General features: G+C 40.8%; 1 pseudogene; it reads left to right on the forward strand.

Moving 5' to 3' along the window:
• Window positions 1–2,748: 2,748 nt before the first annotated feature.
• LOC133823689 (cytochrome P450 71B35-like) overlaps window positions 2,749–16,983 on the forward strand; it is a 49,458-nt pseudogene continuing 35,223 nt past the window's right edge.

Here is a 16,983-nt window from a genome sequence, read left to right on the forward strand (position 1 = left end):
CCTCTGTTACACCGTGAGTGCTAAGATTTATACTAGTTTAGTGCACTAGGATTAGGGTGCTTCGATTGATAGTCATTAGACTCAAACCCAGTTTCTGGGAAAGAAGGTCCAAAAATGGTTCCTTTTCTGGGTTTTCAAATTTTAGAAACCATATCTTGCACACCGAGATATTGGGTACAAAATCAAGGTTTCTTAAGGAATGCACGATTCCCAAAAATATCACCTTTTAGACAACCGCCACCTTTTTTCCCTAATATTTCAGGACTTTTCATAACTGATCCACCTTCCTTCGTCTTGGTGGAATACACGCTCTGAGATTGGTCTCTTCCTTTGGGTCGAGCTTGCCTTGTAGTCTCGATCATTCGAGCTTAGGTACTATTTATTTCTTGCTTGCTTGGCCCTCACCCTTTGCTTTCTTGTTAGATGCCGCATAATTCAGGAAAGTTGTGGGGGTCAAAGCTCACAATTCCTTACTCGCCAGTAGCTTCGAGCCCGAAATCTCCATTCACTCGCAACCAATGCTTAATTCGGGAGCACGAACTGAGACGTGAGCAAGAGGACACTCAAGACCACTTCCGACGTCAGATAGACGAAGTCGAAGAAGGGTAAAGGAAAAGACTAAGGGTTGCCCTTCATCCAGATCTGGACACCGAGCCTAGACCAATCCCTCTCGATCTTGCGCTTAAAGTGACAATCGCCTTCAAACCATGTGATCTTCAATTCTCACTGATGGGGGAACCCTCTACCTCGCAGCCAAGGAGAGAATTTTTTGAGGCTGAGCATTACTGGAGCTTGGTCACGTCACTAGGCCAGATAATCGATATTCTGGCCTTTCATGGCATAGGACTATCAGGTTCGCTGAGGTGTCGAACCCCACCTCGCACGAGCAGAGCTGCCGCGCTCCAAGAGATGGAAATTCTGACAGCAAGCTGAGATATGCAGCTTGGAGCCAGGAGCATATGAACGCAGGGGCGATACTGCCCTTGAAGTCTTTTTTCAAGGACTTCACAGACTTTGTTGGGTTGGCCCCCTTCCAGCTCAACACCAATTCTTACAGGGTCCTGTTTGCCCTGAGGTCGCTGTATCACGAGTTGAAGTGGGCAGGACCTTCACGAGAAGAGATTTTATATCTCTTCTGCTTGAAAAGCAATCCCTCCCGAGCTCGAGGAGGGATGGCTTCTACCACCTCTTGAGCTATCCGAAGGAGAAGAAGATGTTTGAAGACCTTCCCAATCATCCTCCTGTCTTCAAGAAGGCCTTCTTCTAGACAGATGGCCTAGCCCCCTCTCAATTCTATTCGTTCAGACAGATTCGTAAGTATTTTAACCTCCTTCTTTTTTGTGCTCGAACTTTGCTTTAGGCTCGTGCTTAGCTGAAATGTGCTTAATTTTCTAGCCAACTATCATCACCCTACTTCCACCGATGAGATAAGGGAGCGTCGAGATACTTTGCTCCAGCTTCCCTATGGAAAGAGGTCTCTCTCCTACCTCCTTCATGAAGGCCAGCTCCGGGCATGTGGGCTCTTAGGAGAGGATCAGTCTACATCGGACTGGTCCAATAAAAAATACGACCGGTGGGAGCTCGTGCCTCTGCCAACCGGCAACCTCCCCCCAAGGAGAGATGCGAGGCCTCCACCACCAGTTCTCCATAGGAGTCCACAATCGGGGAATGAGGCCAATGACGAATCCTCAAGCTCGGGCTCGGATGATCAAGGTACAGTCATCCTTAGCTCGAATATGTGGTCCCCCTCCCTATTAAAGCATAAACCTGATAGGTTAATATTATGTAAGGATGATAGGAACCATTTCTATGTATGGTCTTGGGTAGATGATAGGGTACATAGGTTTGATAGCTGGCTCGTGACATACGACACCATGTATAGGCTGAACAAGGTATGGAACGGGATAGCCGTCCAATACGGGACTAACGACTATAGGGACCTTTCAAGGTTGACTTCCACCTATAGGGAAGGCACTCCCCCCGCCTCTTCTGAAGATGGGGGAATCTCGTGGTCGCCAAGCGCAAGCTCGGGGGAGAGTTCCAGTTAGGTTTCTCTCCACTTGTCTTTTTATCCCATGTATGTTTGCATTATGCTGAGTTACTTCATTTTTCGATAACTCATATTGTGGTGTAACTATGCAGGAGTGATGGACTCCGACCTCGACAACATCCTTGAGAGTGGCGGGGCCAAAATAAGAAAGCACCCTAGAGGCTCATGGAAGTCCGAGTGTCCCGCCAAGGTCCTTAAGAGGACTGAAAAGACACCTCCTCCACCAGCTCTGACTGCTACGAGCTTGGCTGTGGAGCCGACTCCTCAGGTCAAAGCGTCCACTATGGTCGAGCTCCAACCTCCTCCCATCATGGTTCACTCAACACTTGGCCCACCTCCAAAAATACCCCCAGCTTCCACAGCACGCAAGTTGTCAGTATCTACTCACATTGATGAGTATGTAGTTGACAATGTTGCTGGATCCCATGGGGCTACGCTTGGCTCGAACATTCTGTCTCGAGTGGGCCAGAGCTTTAGTGGCTTTGACGCTCCTCATTGGCAGTTCTTGAATAATGCTCGAGACTGCAATACACTTTATGAGAAGAGCATCGAGCTCACTGCTGCGGTAACTTCCCTCATCTTTCAGTATTAGTTGTATTTACACTTGGTCTGTATGCTAATTTGATTTCTTTGTATGCCAGACTCTTGATGTCTCTGCCCAGCTCAACTATAAGCTGAACCACGAGGTCCACTCGAGCATGTCAATTGCTCAGGAGGCGAGGGATCTTCAGCTCAAACTGAGTGATGAGCTCAAGGAAACGGTGGAGGCAGAGGCTGAGAAGCTAAAGGCCAAGTCTTCCAAGCTTGAAAAGCTGAATGCCCAGCTCGCGAAGCTTGATCAGGAGAATGTCTGGGTTAAGGAGACCAATGCCAAGCTTGAAGAAGAGAAGGCTGCCACTTTTGAGATCATGGAAGGTGAAAAGAGTTGTCTTCTCGAGGAGTTTAAGGAGAAGAAGGATCGGGCAGTCGACATGGCCGTGTATAGAATCTGGGCCAACAATGTCGACCTCGACACCAGCTTCTTTGGCCCTCTTGAAGCGAAGCTCGTGGCCTAATGGCAGGCTCGACTAGATGATGAGGAGACTACCCGAGATGAGGCGGAGAAAGCTGGAGGGAATGCTGATGCTGAGAAGGCCAAGGAGAATGCTCCTTCTTAATTCTTGCCTCAAGGCTGTGTCCCTTTGAATCTTTTGTAAAAGACCTTTTATTTTGTTTTTTTATGCCCATTGGGCCGAGACAATTTTATGGCTCGTGAAAGAGCTAGTATTACTTTTTTGAACTTACTTTAATATATTTGCTTTACATTTCTTGAGCTGAAATATTTTGCGCAATTTAAATTAAAGTGTCATATATGCCTGTTTATTGATACAAACATAATTTGGATTTAAGCTCGAGGTTCAATGCATTCATGCACAGTTTGCTCGAATTATCCACTTCCCATCTCGTTATTTGTCAAGGTCGGATATTACTTTTACCATGCACCCGAAAGTACTTATATGGCGTGTAATGCAGATGGTTTAGTTGTATCTTACTTTTTAGTTGCTTTTTCTCATCCTCGGTTAGCTCTCCGAGGTTATGAGGTCGAAACTATTTTTTGCAAGATACTCCAGCCTCGATCTCAACTTAGCACGAAGTGGGTTATGTTCTAACTTACTGCCAATTAGTTTTTAGCTGGTTTATTCCAAACCTATTAAGGTCGTGTTAGGTTTGTAATCCATACACTTATATTTTTAATCTAGTTTGCATATTTGGTTACATCCAAACATTTTTATCTTTTGGGCAATTTGGTTATATCCAAACACTTGTATGTTTTTGATAGTTTGGTTATATCCAAACAGTTATATGTGTTTCGTATACGCTATTTTATTTTTTCAAGCTGATGGTATATGTACCACTGATGCCCCCTTAATATCCTATGAGTGTGACCATAGGTTATTAAATTAAGAGAGATTGCAAAAAATACAGCATATTAAACGAAATCAAACTTTATTTGAAAAAATTCAAAAATAGAAAAATAGTACAGATAAACAAGCATGGTTATAGGCGACATCCTTCCTATACTATTGATAGTAAGGTCGTAGTTGTTCACCATTCCATGCTCGTGGTACTAGACTTCCATCCAATCTTGCCAACTTGTATACTCCGGGTCGGATGACTGACTCTATCTGATAGGGTCCTTCCCAATTTGGCCCGAGCACGCCAGCTTCTAGATCCCGTGTTGCCAAGAATACACACCTTAGCACCAAATCTCCCACGCCGAATTTTCGATCCTGAACTCTTTTGTTGAAGTACCAGGTAGCTCGCTGTTGGTATGCAACATTTTTTAATTGAGCTTCATTCCTTCTTTCTTCGATCAGGTCAAGAGTTTCTTCGAGCTGAGAGTGGTTCGAGGTTTGATCATAAGCGAGGGCTCGAATTGTGGGAATTTCGACCTCAAATGGAAACATAGCCTCGCAACCGTACGCCAGAGAGAACGGGGTATGTCCTGTTGATGTACAGGTCGTGGTCCTATATCCCCATAGAACTTGGGGCAATTCTTCGGGCCATCTTCCTTTAGCATCTTCCAACTTTTTCTTCAACGAACTTTTTAGAGTATTGTTTACAGCTTCGACCTGGCCATTCACCTAGGGATGGGCCACTGACGAGAAGCTCTTTATTATTCCCTTTTTTCGCAAAAGTTGGTAAACAGATTGCTGTCGAACTGGGTTCCGTTATTGAACACAATCTTCCTCGGCATCCCATATCGACATATGATGTTTTTCACCACAAAGTCAAGGACTTTTTTGGAGGTTATTGTCGCCAAAGGTTCAGCTTCTGTCCACTTTGTGAAGTAATATACGGCGACTACCGCGTACTTTACTCCACCCTTGCCAGTCGGAAGGGGGCCTATGAAGTCGATTCCCCATACCGCAAATGGCCATGGGGAGGTCATCATAGTTAGTTCAGATAGTGGAGCTCGAGGAATTGTGGCGAATCGTTAGCACTTATCACACCTTTTTACGTAGTCGAACGAGTCGGATTTGATGGTAGGCCAGAAGTATCCTTGGCGTATGATTTTCTTGGATAGGCTATGCCCCCCAGTATGGTCTCCACAGAATCCTTCATGAATTTCTTGTAAGATTTTCTTAGCTTCGGCTGGATTCACACACCGGAGTAGTGGCATGGAATATCCTCTTCTATACAGCCTTCCATCTACAATGGTATAACGAGGGATTTGATACATCAACTTTCGAGCCTTGGTCCGTTCTTGCGGAAGGATGCCGGTTTCGAGATATTCAACTATAGGAGTCATCCAGGTAGGCTCGGAATTAATTATACAAACGTCCTCCTGCCCTGGCTCATCAATACTAGGTGTCGAGAGATGTTCAATTGGTACGACATTCAATTCGTCATTCTCGGTAGAGGTAGCGAGCCTGGCTAAGGCGTCCGCATTCGAGTTCTGTTCTCGAGGGACCTATTCTATCGTATAGAACTCAAAATGATCCAATGTTGATTTTGCCTTTTCTAAGTATGCCGCCATCCTCGTACCACGAGCTTGGTACTCTCCCAAGATTTGGTTAACCACTAGCTGGGAGTCATTGTAGCAATGTACTGCTTTAGCTTTGAGTTCATTTTTTATGCGAAGTCCCGCCAGTAAAGCCTCGTACTTGGCCTCATTATTTGACGCATTGAAGTCAAATCTTAAGGCAGAGTGAAATCGGCTTCCTGCAGGGGTGATCAAAATTATTCCTGCCCCCAATCCATTTTCATTAGATGACCCATCAACGTAAAGTTTCCACAGCTCATGGGCCGGGGTTATAACTTCATTGTTGGCCATGCCAGTACACTCCAATATGAAGTCTGCCAAGGCTTGCCCCCTAATGGTCATCCTTGGATGATAGGTGATCTCGAATTGTCCGAGTTCAATGGCCCATTTAAGAAGTCGACCTGAAGCTTCTGGTTTGGACAAGACTTGTCTTAGTGGTTGATCAGTTAGTACATGGATGGGGTGCGCTTGAAAATAGGGTCGAAGCTTTCGAGATGAGTGAATTAGGCTAAGAGCTAGCTTCTCCATCAAGGGATATCTTGATTCTGCCCCCAGTAACCTTTTACTGACGTAATACACGAGCCTTTGCACTTTTTCCTCCTCCTGTACGAGTACTGCACTTATGGCGTGATCGGTCGTAGCAAGGTACAAGTACAGAACTTCTCCCATAATGGGTTTTGACAAGATAAGAGGTTGTGTGAGGTGTTTCTTGAGTTCCTGAAAAGCCAACTCGCATTCCTCTGTCCATTCAAATTTCTTGCCTCCCCTCAACAGGTTAAAAAACGGAAGACAACGGTCTGTAGATTTTGATATAAACCTACTTAGTACCGCCATCCTGCCAGTCAAACTCTGGACATCTTTGTGTTTTCGAGGTGAAGGCATGTTTATCAGGGCCTGGATCTTATCCGGATTAGCTTCTATTCCTCGAGCATTTACAATGAAACCCAGGAATTTTCCTGAAGATACTCCGAAAGAGCACTTCTGAGGGTTAAGCTTCATGTTATATTTCTGGAGCACGGCAAAGCATTCTTCAAGGTCATCAACATGGTTATTGTTAAGTTGAGATTTGACTAACATATCGTCATTATAAACTTCCATGTTGTTCCCTATTTGCTCGAAGAACATCATGTTCACGAGCCGCTGGTAAGTGGCTCCAGCATAACCCGAATGGTATGACGTTATAACAATATAACCCTTTATCTATTATGAAGCTCGTATGTTCCTGGTCAGGGGAATGCATGGCAATCTGGTTATATCCAGAATAGGCATCCATGAATGACATTAGTCCATGCCCTGCCGTGGCATCCACGAGCTGGTCGATCCGTGGTAAGGGAAAGCAGTCCTTAGGGCAGGCCTTATTGAGGTCCGAGTAATCAATGCATGTTCACCATGTCCCATTAGGCTTCGGGACCAACACCGGATTGGCTACCCAATCAGGGTAAAAAGCATCCTTGATGAATCTGTTTGCTTTTAACCTATCGACTTCCTCTTTAAGGGCCTTTTTCCTATCGTCATCCAGTTTCCTTCACTTGTGTTGCTTTGGCAGGAAGCTTTTATCGATATTTAGCGCGTGGCTCACTGGATTTGGACTTATTCCTATCATGTCCGAATGTGACCATGCGAAGACATCCTGGTTCTTCTTCAAAAATCAAATTAATTTCTATTTGGTTTCTTCGTGGAGGTTTTTACCGACCTTTACCGTTTTCGGGGGGTCTGATTCTTCGAGCCTGACTTCTTCGAGCTCTTCCAATGGTTCAAGATCAGTTTTTTCCTCCACTCTTGGGTCAATTTCTTCATCGATCTTTAGGACTGCCTCATCCTTATTCTGAATAATGACGAGCGCTTGTGCGCTCGCCTGCTTATTTCCTCTTATGGAAATGCTATAGCATTCCTTCCCGGCTAACTGGTCTCCCTTCAACGTCCCGGTGCCACTAGAAGTTGGGAACTTAATGGCCAAATTCCTTACAGACGAGACTGCCCCCAGCCCTACTAGGGCGGGTCTCTCGAGCAGCACGTTGTAGGCTGATGGAAAGTCCACTACTACAAACTCCATCATCTTGGTTGCTAAGACTGGGTAGTCTCCCAAGGTTACAGGGAGTTCAATGGACCCCATACAGGCAATCCCCTCTCCTGAAAAACCATACAATGTTGTTGCACAAGCTTTTAGGTCTCGAAGCGCGAGTCCCATCTTTTCTAAGGTGGCCTTATAGAGAATGTTCACTGAACTCCCATTATCAATGAGAACTCGGTGAACTCTCTTATTCGTGAGCTGGAGAGTGATGACCAGTTGGTCATTGTGGGGAAACTGAACATGGGATGCATCGTCCTCAGTAAAGGTTATTGGCTGAGATTTAATCTTTTGGTACTTTGGAGCTCTAGGTTCGGGTTCATAAGGGGACCCATCCCCAGTTTTTAGCTCGTTCACGTATCGGTTTTGGGCATTCTTTGCGGATCCTGCGAGATGAGGCTCGCTCGAGATGGTTATCACATCTTCTCCATCAATCGGAGGGGTTCTATCTTCTTCTCTAGCTCGGGAGTTATTGTTTTGAGCAGGCGGCGGCGCAGCTGCCCTCTGGCTAGTAGAAGCCTGATTATTATTCTGGTTCCTGACATACTGTCTCAAGTATCCTCTCGAGATCAGTCCTTCGATCTCGTCCTTCAACTGCCTGCATTCATCAGTAGTGTGCCCAGTATCTCTGTGAAATCAATAGTACTTGCTGGAGTCTCTCTTGGACTACTGATTTCTCATGGGGTCTGGACGCCTAAAAGGGAGCTAGTTTTCATTAACCAGGTATATATTCTCCCGAGACTCGTTGAGCTTGGTGTACACTTTGTACACGGAGAAATACCTTTCCCCTTTCTTCTTCTTTCCCCCTTTCCCCTCGGGGTTACTTCCTTCATTCTTCTTCCTTTTGGAAGGGTTTTCTGTAGGGGGTTACGAGGCTGATGGGTCTGCTGAGGCTGAGGCTGAGGCTGAGTTTATGTTTATCGTTGTAGTTATGCACTGAGATGTCATATTCAGCGTTGACCTCGCCTCTTCTACATTGACAATCCTCTGAGCTCGTCTATTAAACTCAGTCAAGGACCTCACAGACTTTCTCTGCATATCATCCCAGAAGGGACTTCCCGGCATTACCCCAACTTGGACGGCCATTAGATGACCACTGTATTCTACATCTCGAGCTCGAGCGACCTTCAGATTAAACCTTGTAAGGTAGCTCTTCAACGTTTCACTTGGCTATTGCCGAACGTTGGTCAGGGTCGACGCCTCGGGTCTTACCCCGATCATGGCTCTAAACTGCTTCTTGAAATATTTTGATAGCTGATCCCAAGAAGTGATTGAATGTCTCTTATATTTTTCGAACGAGTTTTTTGCTGGTCCTGTAAGCGATGCTGGAAATAACATGCATCTGAGCTCGTAACCCACATTACTTGCTCTCATTATGGTGTTAAATGTACTCAAATGACTGTACGGGTCGGATTTCCCTTCAAAAGGTGGGACATGAGGAATCTGAAACCCTTGAGGAAATAGAGTGTTGGAAATATGGGGAGCGAATGGTTCGAGCTCCTCATCAGAATCCTCGTCCCAACTCCGACCTCACTCATTTTGCAAGAGTCTAAATGCCCTTTCCAACTGATCAATTTTTTCTTGAACTGGGTCCACAGGTGGTCTCGCCTGAAATTGGCCATCATTGATCATAATTTCAGGCTCGCATCTTCGTAGGGGATCTTTGCGCCCATTTAGGCGATCTCTCATGTCTGGGTTCGATTGATTACCACTACCCCGATTCTGATTCAGGTGCTCCCGCAAGTTGGAGTGGTTCCTTTGGTTTCCAGTATTTCTACGTCCTTTATCATACATGCTGACTGATCTGGTGTCCCTTGAGTCGTCACTGGCGAGGCTTGTCGCATGATTGTTCTGAGATGGATTTCTTTCATGCTGCCTCGTTTCTGCAGTGAGAGATCGAGACATTTGGCTTCTTGTAGGCTGAGCACCTCTTCGTTCCCTAGTAGCCTCTCTATTCCCCTGTTTCTATCCTGCCCGCCTTTCCTCATCACCCTGAGTTGGTTGTGCGTTCCTCTGAGGTGGTGAGGGGTATCTTATTGGTGATGGAGGGAACCGTATGGGTGACGGTGGCTGCCAACCATTTCGGGGCCTGGATGGTCCCGAGTTTGCCTGTGTTGACTCGGTAACATTTTGTGTGTTACCGGGAATTTGAGTTCGAGCCTCTGCAGGGGCTCGGTTATTCCCAGTTTCTGCTGGTAACTCTGCAGTTGAGTTAACCGGAGCCCTAGCCCGAGTGTTTCTTCGGGGCCTCGAGGGAGATGGTTGCTCTGATGGTGGCGGAGGTTGCTCTGCCGGTGGTGGAGGTTGCTCCATTCTTCTTGTGACAACATTTTTCGAAGGTCACCCACGAGGCCTGCGGGGAGGAACATGAACGTCCCACAGAGGTGGGGCTTGGTTCTCCTGCGGAGGTTGAGGCTGAGCCGCCTGTGCCTCTGCGGCTAACCTAGCCAACTCCTCGTTCCGCTTCTTGGCCTCATCCAACTGTTTCCTTAACTGTCGGTTTTCAAGTTCCACAATGGGGTAATACCGTTCGGGATTATAGTACATGTCCTCATCGTCCCTGGGAGCCGAAGGTGCTGGAGGTCCTCGAGAATCGCAGGACTCACTTCTCTCTTCAAGTTCAAGATTCGTCATCGGCTGCTTCCCAGGGCGTCGTGGATAGTTTTCTTCAGGAATATTCTGATCATCCGCGGCCATAGCTAATCAGGGATTGTATTACTTAAGGCTCTCAATGAAAGCACCAAACTGTTGACACCGTTTTTCGTCAACTTAAAATGTAGAGCGAACAAACAATAGGAACTATGGCGCAGATGAATAATACAGTAACACAACAAGAATTTTACGTGGTTCAGCAGTTAACTCTGCCTAGTCCACGAGTCAATTTGATTAAGACTTTGGAAATTTCAGGAAATTCTTCAGGGATGAATTCTCCAGAAATTCTCTCAAGATATCCAAAATCTGTCACCTACAAGTGTTCATGATCTATCTATTTATAGAGGGTTCTCAAAGTTCGTTCCCACATATTTCGGGAAGATACTCCTATTTATTAATGAAAATAATGATATTAAATTCTGTAACTCCTATATACAAGGAAACGTCCCCTGAAGACCAGGGGGCATATAACAGACTTGTTAATATCCCTTTAATGTTGGGATGTTACAACAATAAATATTTTTTAAATGCATGGACTGCGTCTCATCAGATGACCCACTAAGCCGTTTGAGGTCGGCAATCAGCATCAAGCCAGTCCAGGTCTATAGATAAGTTATGAGCTAGGCACCTTTCCCCAAGACCAGCTCAGAGCGGATAAATACCACCAAGGCTATCACACTCCGAGCTTATACTTATGCCAAGCTCGGGTTACTTGATCCGCAGACACCCGACATCAGGTATATCCCGATGCCAAGTTCTTTCGAGCTCAAAAAGAATTTCGAGGTTAAAAAATGTCTTTGAGGTTGCCATCTTGATTTGAGGGTTCGACACCTGAGTCATGCATATGCGTTTCAGATATTTCGAACACACAATTGACGAGTCCAGCTTTCGAGATCACAATCTCGGGGGTCTCGAAATCTGGGTGTAACAATATATATATATATTAGATACAAGTAATGTGCAATATGCACGTTTGCTAAGTTTTATTATAGAATTTATTAATAATTTTTATTAAATTTATATTAATGTCATATAAAATTTGAAATAAATATTCTATTTTAATTAAATAATTTATTTATTTTTGTTTAAGTTTATATTTTTTTAGTTTTTGAATTTGAGAGTGACAACAAGAGATTATATATTATATGTTTAATGTAATATTAAATATTATACGTAGATTTTAAAATTAAATTTCTTGCTAGCTATTTAAAAAAATAATAATTTGTTGCTGATTTACAGCAGATTATATTATATGTTTAATATGATATTATTCTAATAAGTGAATTTTAGTTTAATTAAATTTTATTTAAGCTATACAACATATGATTGTATTATTTTTAAATAATCATCATTGTAAAATATCTCAAAAATATCATATTTTAATTTATTTAATTACTTATTATTTTAAAATAATTATCATTGTAAAATATTTGAAAATATCTTATTTTAATTTGTTTAATTATTTATTATTTTTAAATAATTATCATTGCAAAATATCTTAAAAGTATCATATTTTAATTTTTTTTAATTAATTAATTTATTTGATTTAAGTTTAAGTATTTACAAACTACCGTTAAATATAAGATTATTTTGTTAAATATAAGAATATTCTGTTAAAGTTAATATGAAAAAAATAAAAAACTATTAAAACAAAAAATTTCAGTTATCTACACATTTATTATATAGAAGAGATATTAAATCACATGTTTAATTTTAATAATTTGAGTGAAATGATAAATAGCTTTGAAAATTAAAACAAAACTCTAAATACTAATTAATATATATATATATAATATGTCTTTATTTAAAGAAAATTTTAAAATATGGAAAAAAATTCCACACAACTAGCTTAAATTAGGAAAAAGTCATAAAATAAAAAAAATCTTAAAATTTTCATATTTATAAAAGGAAAGGAATAAACTTAATCTCCATATCTCACACATAATTTCCTCCTAATCATACCTCTAAAAAGAAAAAGCCCGGGCATACAGCTCAACATGACACAAACACTTCAACAGCCATCCAAATTAAGATAATTATAAGCCATGGAAATGAATTTACTCACTTTTAGTTGGATATATTGACTTTGTGAGTGTTACCACACTTCATGCCGTGAAAACAAATTTCACGATTACTTTGCACTTGCAGGTCCAAGATGGCTATTGACTTTAACTTGTTCGCACGTATATAATTAAAGCGTGCCTTGTAATAGGACATTTCTATAATCAGCACATGAAATGCATATATATGCAGCTCGATCAACAACAACAACATGAATATGGATATACTTGCAAAACTTACGATCGAGGATATATAGCTGGAAAAGGAAAGAAGAAAATAGAGAACAACTTTTATCCTTTAATACAAAAGAAGAAGACTAATCTTATCAGGAATATCTTAATATGCTCAACTCAACCAGCTTTGCTTGTTTCGCTTCTCCTCCTCCTTCCTTTACTGATTATTGCGGTAAAGAAAACAAAACAAAACCCTCCTCCAAATTAAGTTTCCATTCATCATATATAGGCAATTTACACGTTTAATTAGTGGAAGAATATTATGTGCATGTACATTTATCTTTGTGATTGAAAATTACTACCTTAAAAATCATTCTCTATAGAATAACATTTTTAATAAGCACAACAAACGATTATGGTCTGTTTGGCTGGGCTACTAAACTTATGTTTTAGTTTTTACACGTTGATTGAGTTTCCAATGTACATATTTTAACTTTTTATTATACTATAAAAAGCTCAATTAGAAAAACCAACACTACAACAAAAAGTATATTTAGTGGCAACTGATGTCGCCTCTAATAACTCCCGAAATCGCACTTAATGACATCAGGGTCTCGCCCTTAATAAGTCAACGCTAATATTCATTATTAGGGATGACAAGATATACAATGTCGCATCTAATGAGTAAACCTCAGGGGAGACATTGTCGCCCCTAATACTTTGACAGTTGCCCAAAAAAAAGGTGGTCCTAGAATCATATTTCGCCCTAATAACAAATAGTCGCACTAGTACCATAAGTTTCTTTTGAAGAAGCTAAAAGTTAAATAAAAAAACACAGCAGTGAGGCCCTACTTTTACAAGTAAGCAGGTAATTTTTTTCCGAGAAAAACTTGATAATTACCAAGTTTTAGTATTAATTAATCATAAATAATTATAAAATTTAACTAATTAAAAAAATTATTACGTAATTAGATCCAATTTTTAATCCCACTTGATTTTAATTTATTAGGCTCGATTCGTTAGTTCTTTTATTAATCCATATATGTTTTACTCATATATATAAAAATCTTAAGAACTAATATCTTTATATATTACAAATTTGAGTTTAATAAAGATTGTTAGTTTTCGTTAGATTTCACATTTTTTTTATTGTAATCTTACACTGTTAGTTTTAAAGTCATATAAATAAGGTAAATAATTAAATAATAATAATAAAGTCATCAAAATAAAATAAATAAATTCAAAATATAAATAAAAAATAATAAATGAGTCATAATAATTTATCATCACATATTTTAAAATTTCATATTAAAGTATTTGAATTACTCTATCAATTATGTTTTCAAAACTATAATCGAAAAATATTTATGTGATTAAATTTATTTTTTCTTTCTTTTATTAATTATTTATTTTTTCATATAATATAATTAGTTTATCCCAACATATATGTAATAGTAACAGAAGACATAAATATACATATTTCTTATTTTGTAGTTTAGATTTTTTTAATGAGAAATTACTTATTTAAATTTCTTTAAGCATTAAATAAATAATATATATTTATATATAACTTTTTGTTGAATTTTAATTTTTAAAATTAAATAATTAAAATTTAATCAAATAATTTTTTTTAAATTCATAGTTTTAATTTAGAATTTTTGAATATTTCTTCTAAAAAAAAATTAAAAAACATTATTTAATTTTAAAACTAGAACCATCATACATAATATATAAATCAAAACATAAAAAAATAGTAAAATTTAAATTATAATGAATACTAAATTTTAAACTAATAAACAAATAGCTTACTTTAAAAATAGAATACACTATATCTTTATACGTAAAAAGTGTACATCCAAAAAATTCTTGGTTTAACGAATTTTTCTTAAAATAAAAAATATAATTTTTTTTAAATACTATATACAATATTTTTGCTTTTTTTTTTTAAATTTGTTTGTTGACGCCGTTTTTCGTCAACAGTGAATAAAGAGCACGAAAACAATAAATAGTTATGGCCAGAAAAATAAAATAAAACAAATGGGATTTTTTACGTGGTTCAGTAGTTAACTCTTCCTAGTCCACGAGTCTTTGTTATTAGAACTTAAGATGATTTCTGGAAATTCCTCAAGAATGAATTCTCCAGAGTTTCTCCTCAGATCACAAAATTTCGGTCCTTTACAATGGTACATGACTTCTCTATTTATAGAGGAGATCTCATAATACTATCCCACACATTTCGGGAAGTTATTCTGTATATGTAAATAAATTTAATGGTATTAAAAGCCTGTAACTCTTATATACAAGGAAACATCTCCTGAAGACCAGGGGGCGTATAACTGAATAATAAATACCCCTTTATTATAGGGGATTTACAACAATAAATGTAGACGGCGTCTCTCCAAAATGACTCACTAAGATAATCAAAGTTATCAATCTACATCGTCAGTGCCGTGCCCACCTAGGTCTCTTAATGACTTTCGAGTTGTAGCATTTTCCCCGAGATCATGTGGCTTCGAGCTCATACTTATGTCAGGCTCGGAACCCCTGATCCGAGGTCATCCGAGATTGTGAGGATTTCGAGGCAACCATCTTCGAAGTTGCCCCTGCTTTGTAGGTTCGGTGCCTGGGTGGCGGACACGTGTTTTAGACATTACGAGCCCATTCCTGACGAATCCAGCTTTCGAGATCACAATTCTTAAGGTTCGAAATCTTGGTATAACATTTTTCCCCCTCAAAAGTATTTGTTCGAATCCTATGAGAATGAGACTTTTGATCTACTTTCTTCGGGAACTGCACTGTCACACATACTTCAGGGTGAACACGTGTCAGTTGGGTATTGCTCATCCAAGGTACTCGAGTACCTTGGAAATCCGCCCACAATCGTTCGCCTGCCACCTTTTCGGTGCCATCTTGTCATTTGTCCCTGGCCGTCAGATTTTATAAGGATTCTGGCCAATGGCTCAAATCAATCCCTTTTCACCACTTTTTACTATCTATATATAAGGCCCTGGACATCTTCTTCCTCTCATTTTACACCCATCAGAGAAAAAAGAAAAGGGACAAAACCAGAAGACATCCCAGAGAGCTTTTTGCTTTTGCATGTTCTCCCAGCCAAATAAACAAAGGACTGCCAGCTTGTTCGAAACAGTAAGGTTATACCTGCAGCCTCTCCTTCAATCAATAATTTCTATGCAATCGCCATCATTGTGTAAGTATCTGATGATCTTTTCGTTTTCCTTTATGCCGGTTTCTGTCTGTGTTGTTCTTTTATTTTTGGGAACGTACTGGTTTATTTTTTAGTTTGACATGCTAGGAAGCTCTGGCCGATAGGCATTTAAGTTTAAGTTTCCACGCTATGTTTAAGTCACTGGTTCCAAATCCAGCTTTGATGTAGACCAAGCTCAAACAAGGTCTCTTTTTTCTGGGTTTTCAAAATTTAAAAGACATATCTTGCACACCAAGATATCGGGTACAAAATCTTGGTTTTAAAGAATGCACGATACCCAAGACTACAATTTCTGAATAACCGTCACCTTTTTCCCTGATATTTCGGGATTCTAAAAAATTAGATCCACTCCCCTCCTTTTTTCTCATAGAATACACGTTCTGACCCTTAATCGGGTCTCCAGGATCGAGCTTGTTTCGTACCCAAGCACTTTCCGAGCTTGTCTTGCCAAGCTCGTAATTCTTGAATCCTTGCATGCATGGTCCTCACCATTTTTTCTTTCTCGCTAGATGTCACAGAATCTGGAAAGACGGTGGAGGTCGCTGCTGGCAATTCCGTATTCGCCAAAAACTCCAAGCCGAAAATCGCTGTTTGCTCGGAACCAACGTCTAATTCGTGAATACGATCTCGCGCGCAAACAGGAAGAAACCCGAGCTCACTATCGCCGCCAAATCGTCGAGGTAGAAAAGAAGAGGACAATCCTTCGAGAGGCTCTTTATCTGAAAACTGATTCAGGGCCCAGGCCGATCCCCCTCGACCATAGGCTAAAAGTGACCATCGCGTACAACCCGGGAGAGCTTCAATTCTCACTAATGGGGGAGCCCTCTACCTCGCAGCCGAGGAGGGAGTTCTTCGAGGCCGAGCACTACTGGAGCTCAGTTACCTCGCTAGGTCAGATAAATGATATCCTGGCCTTCCATGGTCTCAGACTGTCCGGCTCCTTGAGGTGCCGAGCTCCTACCTCACAAGAGCGAAGCTGTCGCGCCCCAGGAGATGGAAATCCTGATAACAAGTTGAGGTATGCGGCTTGGAGCCGGGAGCGTTGCTGCCTTTGAAGTCTTTCTTCAAGGACTTCACAGACTTTGTTGGGCTGGCTCCATTCCAGCTCAACACCAATTCATACAGGGTTCTGTCTGCCCTGAAGTCGATTTACAACGAGCTGAAGTGGGAAGGACCCACGCCAGAAGAGATATTGTATCTCTTTTGTTTGAAAATTAATCCCTCCCG

The sequence above is a fragment of the Humulus lupulus genome, chromosome 3, assembly GCF_963169125.1.
Source record: "Humulus lupulus chromosome 3, drHumLupu1.1, whole genome shotgun sequence".
NCBI lineage: Eukaryota > Viridiplantae > Streptophyta > Magnoliopsida > Rosales > Cannabaceae > Humulus > Humulus lupulus.